Raw genomic sequence first — 6,000 nt, 5'->3', positions numbered from 1 at the left:
TTATATTTTTAGATCTGCCATAAGTATACATTTTTTTAAGTGGTTGTCAAATTACTGCGCTGCAGCATCGCTGCAGGCTGCAGTTTTTTTTTATACTACGTCGGTGGAAAACAAGCATACGGCCCGCCTGACTTAACTTGACTGATTTAACTGATTTAACTTGGTCTAACTCTACTTGGGTCGTTTTACAGTAGGTTTTTTTTACGTACTTATAAACCCGGCCCGGCGTACACGGCTTCCCGGCCACAAACGCATGCTCAAGAGGCCTTATTCGCTTCTTCGGAGCTCCAACGTGAATTAATGATGATGAACAGTGACGCTCGCCCTTAGCCGTACAAATACATGGTGGTCTATTGGGTCTGTGAATATCATAGGCATAGTGTATACAAGTAGTTATTGACGCGCCACCGAGCGACCGGGGGTAAAAGAATTAGTTATTTGTTATACAAGGGTGCAAAGTTGTATTTTACCCGCAAGTGTAGAATAGAAACACGAGTAAGCGAAAGGATTCTATAGGTGACCACGAGCGAAGCGAGTGGTTCTAAAATAGAATCCTGAGCGTAGCGAGTGTTTCAACACACGAGAAGTAAAATACATTTGCGCCCGTGTATAACACAAAACTTTTCACCTCACTATAGCGAGGAAAATGCAACATCCACAGGCGTTAGATCATCTTCATCACTGGAATCACTCATTTCTTTACGATATTATAACAGAAAACTCTGGAAGTTGTGTATGTTTACGCGAGTCGGTGAGAAAAGTTTTTTAGTAAAAAAATTGTTGACAATGTTGACATTTCTGACGTATGAAATGTCAACGATGTATTTTGAAATTGTATCGACTCAACTTGTGCGTTCAGAATTATATTTATCATCATTATAATAAAACAAACGTTTCTTATGGAATTTTAAGGTTTATGACTTAAAATCATTAAATAAAGCTAAATTTGGTATTTTTCATTAAATTCTCAAACCATTTATTTAATGATAATTAATATCGAACGAATCATTATCATAAACGATTTACGTTTTGTTATCTGTCAAGCTACTTAAACACGCTCCATCCAAGGTCAAGTTACTTTCCCCACTAGTGGATAAAACGCGTTTTTCCCCGCTTGTATTGAAGGATAAAAGACAACTTTCCGAGCTAGTGAGGGGAAAAGAATATTCATATAAAATTTGGGCAGCATTTTTTCTCTTTCACTCTTATAAATTTCAGTATTTCGGTAATGCTCACAGATTGGGATACTTCTGACCCGGAACACATTTCATCTTCTTCGCTCCGAGTGGCTTAACTGAAGGAATACAGTCTTTCTTGACGTCACAGGAAAATGTACTGTTCTGACAAACACACTCGATACACTCTTGCCTCATTATGTCACCGTCATCGCAAGGTTTTCCTGAATAGGAAAAAAACGTTGAACAGCATCCCATATATATATTAGCAATATTAGGCTCCTAAAGGTGGACAAAGTTTTAAACATCTAAAAAGTAAAAAAAAATCTATATACCAATTATTCTGGTAAGTTTCATGGGCATTGGATTATTTCTCTTGATATTATAGTCATCCGAGAAGGACAACGTCGCGAAACTGCATGTAATTTCTCCAGTAACTGACTCCAAAACGTTTTACCGGATCATATTCAAAGTAGTTTTTTAAGTGTTTTTTTAAAGCTTTCATTTATAAAAAAAATTCAGATTTTTTGGAATCACGGTTCAAAAGACGTTAAGAATAAGTAAGTATATTGTATGATTGTATCTTGCCTGAAATTTTCTGGGCCTGAAGTTTATAAGTATCTTCATAGTTCGGACATAGTAGTTTCTCGCACAACAGACTCTTGAATTTAGTGCAAATGCATCTGTTGCAATCCGAGCGGTATAACTTTCCGGGTTTACACTTGACTCCGGTGTCATGCGCATTTGGGAGATCGGATAATCTTGATGGGTTGAAGAGGTGGATTTGTTCATTCAATGAGGGAACTGGAAACAGAAGCATAGCTTTAGCTTCTGCAAACCTTGGCAAGGGGTTATTAGTATTACATATAACTATCCTTTTTCGGTACGCTTTCTGCCGACAGGGGCAGAGAAAGGTGCCCATGTTTTTTTCCTTTTAGCAGAAAGAGTCCGGCAAAAAATAGATCTAAGTAATAACCCCTTAACCCATTCAGGGCCAGCGACTCAGAGTATGGGTCATTCTCAAACAGTTCCGCAGGGCCAGTGACTCACATGTGAGTCATGAATAAATTCTGTTTTAAAAATAAAGTGGAAAAATTACTGCCTTGGGTGAGACTTGAACTCACGGCCTCTGGATCGATACTCCAGCGCTCTGCCAACTGAGCCACCAAGACCTCATCCATAGTCAGCAAATCTTCCCACTCTATGGGTCTAGGGGACCCTTGCGACATCTACCGTAAGAGCGTTACACTTCTTAAACGGCCACCGGAGTTCCAAGTCATATTGGAAATTCACCAGTTACGATGTGCTACACATTCTAAATTAATTTTTAACAAGCAGAAACGTCTGCGATCGATGCTATTAAGCTTAGAATTTAAAAGTGGAAAAATTACTGCCTTGGGTGAGACTTGAACTCACGGCCTCTGGATCGATGCTCCAGCGCTCTGCCAACTGAGCCACCAAGACCTCATCCATAGTCAGCAAAAAAAAATTGTATTAGTATAATTAGTATTAGTATAGTATTAGTATATAGTATATTAGTATTATTAGTATTAGTATATATTAGTATGGAAGTATAGACAATGAGGATATTGATTACCGCTTTTTTATACATTAAATAAATTGTGCTCGGATGAAAGCATCCATATCTAACTCAAACTCGAATCCCTTGTTCAATAATCAACTAAATTAAGGACCTTTTGAGGCTTAATAATAACATTAAAGTAGGCATTTTAACCAGCTTACGATAAGGGCCAATTAGATCCACACTTGCTAACGAGCCCGAAGTCGGGCCTGAGCAAGTCTTTCACAATATTTGACATGGCATGTAAATAGTAGATTGTGTCACAAGGGAGCAAAATGACATATTTACAGCGAGGGCGTACAATTGAATCCTAAACGAAGCGAAGGATTCTATAATAGAATCCTGAGAGTAGCGAGGGGTTCTAAAGTAGAATCCTGAGCGTAGTGAGGGATTCAAGTGTGTTACGCCCAAGATGGAAATAATTTTGCTACCATGTGACACATATTGCTTTTCACATCACCTATGAGGTAATTATAATGTTTAAAACTATTATTTAACCTAAAAAAATAATGCGAAAAAAATGTAAAAATTGTGTCCTAGAACAGAAAAGTGTTACTTTGATCCCTCCTAGCAGGGAAGAAAAGCGACTCTTGTCGACGACGTCGGGTCCGTTGGCATGTGTGGATCTAATAGGCCCTATAGGTCATCATCGATCTTGCACGTAAGGGGAACAGTACACATCTTAAGTTTATGGTCAGTGCAGAAGCACTGCTCGCAGCTATGCCCCTTGTAAAACGCCCCTGGTATGCAATCCGACGAACCCTTCGGTTTGAAACCAAGGCCGTCTCTTCGTGCGGATTTTGCTGTATTTGAACATAATTTAAAAAAAAATTTACTCTTCGACGAAATCACAATTTTTAGGATTCCGTACCCAAAGGGTAAAAACGGGACCCTATTACTTACTAAGACTCCGCTGTCCGTCCGTCTGTCTGTATGTCTGTCCGTCTGTCACCAGGCTGTATCTCATGAACCGTGATAGCTAGACAGTTGAAATTTTCACAGATGATGTATTTCTGTTGCCGCTATAACAACAAATACTAAAAATAGAATAAAATAAATATTTAAGTGGGGCTCCCATACAACAAACGTGATTTTTGTGCCGTTTTTTGCGTAATGGTACGAACCCTTAGTGCGCGAGTCCGACTCGCACTTGGCCGGTTTTTATGATATACGAGGCAAACGAGCAGATGAATCGCATATAGACACCCGCAACACCAGAGGGGTTGTAATTGCGTTGCCGGCATTTAAGATGGGAGTACGCTCAGACGGACAGTGAAGTCTTAGTAATAGGGTCCCGTTTTTACCCTTTAGGTACGGAACCCTAATAATAGAGTCCCGTTTTTACCCTTTGGGTACGGAACCTTAAAAGTTACTCCGGTTTCGAAGTTATCTCAACGCCCCTTACATTTTAAAATATGATGTATCGTGTTCATAAAGAAAATAGTTATTTTCACCTCAGCAGCTCGAACAAGCCTACTTTCGAAAGTGCGACTTTCCTCACTCCAATATAGCGGGTTGTCATAGTGAATTTTGTAGTCACAGTACATTTACTGACATCTATCGATACTTGATTAAAATTAAAAATAAAATTGTGTAAAAATATCAAAAATTGTATATAAATATGGATATTAGACTTTTTATTATTATTATTGTTCTTTCACTGATATGTGTTAAAATTGTGAAATATCAAACGGTATCGCCTACGTCATCTACCTAAGTATAGGCCACAGGACTGGCGCCATCTATTCGAGTATAACTTTTTCTTGATAGAGGCACGTTTTTTCCTTAGAGTTGTTACATCAAAAAGGGGACAATCCAGCCAATGAAGGTAAGGAGCCATCAGCTAGTCAAACGGTGGCACAAGCTCATATACCACAAGTCACAAATTCAACGGAAGAAGCTACACCGGGAACCAGTGTTTCAAATCACTTCATGAATGAAGTCTCACAGCAAGGGTTACTGGCTACCGCGGTAGTAAAAGCCAAATCATGGGAAAGGGAAGAACTAATGAGGGTATTAATAGACCCGGGCTCAAGAGGTCTCATTTATAACTTCAGCTGCAGTCAATAAGCTAGGGTTAAAACAAACTGCAATTAAGGTTTCAGTAACGGGATTAAGAGGTCAGCAGATTACAGCGTTGAAGTCAACAGTTCAAGTCACAATTGCATCGCGCACCGACTCTAGCAGTGTCATTGAAGTTACAGCTTATGTGATTGACAAAGTTACCTCGAACCAACCCTCTGCAAAAGTAACAATAACCTCCTGGCCCGAGTTACAAAGTGTCGAGCTCGCAGATCCTGAGTATCACACTCCAAATCAAATAGACATATTGTTGGGAACTAAGGTCTATGCGCGAATCATCCAAACAGGTTTCATCAAATCACCACAGGAGACTATGGTAGCCCAAAAAACGTGTCTGGGATGGATTATATGTGGTGAAGTAGGATTAAAGGTTGACATCTCCTGCAAGCTGGTTAGCATGCACACTCAGGTGAAACAGTTGGATAGGTCATATGGGGAACTTGAATCAGAACCTACCAACAATCCAAGGATCTTAACACCTGAGGATAAGAGGAGTGAGGAGATAAACAAAGCGACTGCTACACGGGATGAGAACGGACGCCACGTTGTTAGGTTACCGTTCCGGGATGAGCAACCAGCCTGTGCAAATGGAGGGTCCAGAGAGTTACCGTTGCGAAGATTTCACTCTCTGGAAAGGAAACTTCCAGCTGATGAGCGCCTGCAAACAAAATACACAAAGGTGTTCCATGAATACAAGGAATTTAACCACATGGGACCTTTACACAGTACCGCGCAGGAAGCTGAAGGGTTGAAACAAAAGGTGATTGACGACAAAGTATCAAAACCAAAGAATACTCAGATAGAGGAAAAGAAAATACATACTCACCTAGAAACTATAGTAACTCGATCGGACGGCGAAGATATTTTTGACTCAACAAGTTGTTGAGAGTTGTTACGTATTGTCGAAGATTCCTGAAAAATTAAAGAAAAAAAAAATCGTACCTACCTGCTGAAAAGTGAATAAGATTAAGCTTTAGCAATTATGTCAAGAAATGTATTCCAGGTTTGAACAAGGTAGCGCGAGTTGTTACTCTTACAATAATGTAACCGTTGTTTTAGTTAGTTATTATGAATGTTGCTCAAAGTTAAAATTCTTATTAAATATAATGTTATAAATTATTTTGTTATGTTTAGTTTTACATGTAGTTAAGAACAGTTCTT

Source organism: Cydia strobilella, chromosome 21 (assembly GCF_947568885.1).
Source record: "Cydia strobilella chromosome 21, ilCydStro3.1, whole genome shotgun sequence".
Classification (NCBI taxonomy): Eukaryota; Metazoa; Arthropoda; class Insecta; order Lepidoptera; family Tortricidae; genus Cydia; species Cydia strobilella.
This window is presented reverse-complemented; position numbering follows the sequence as displayed.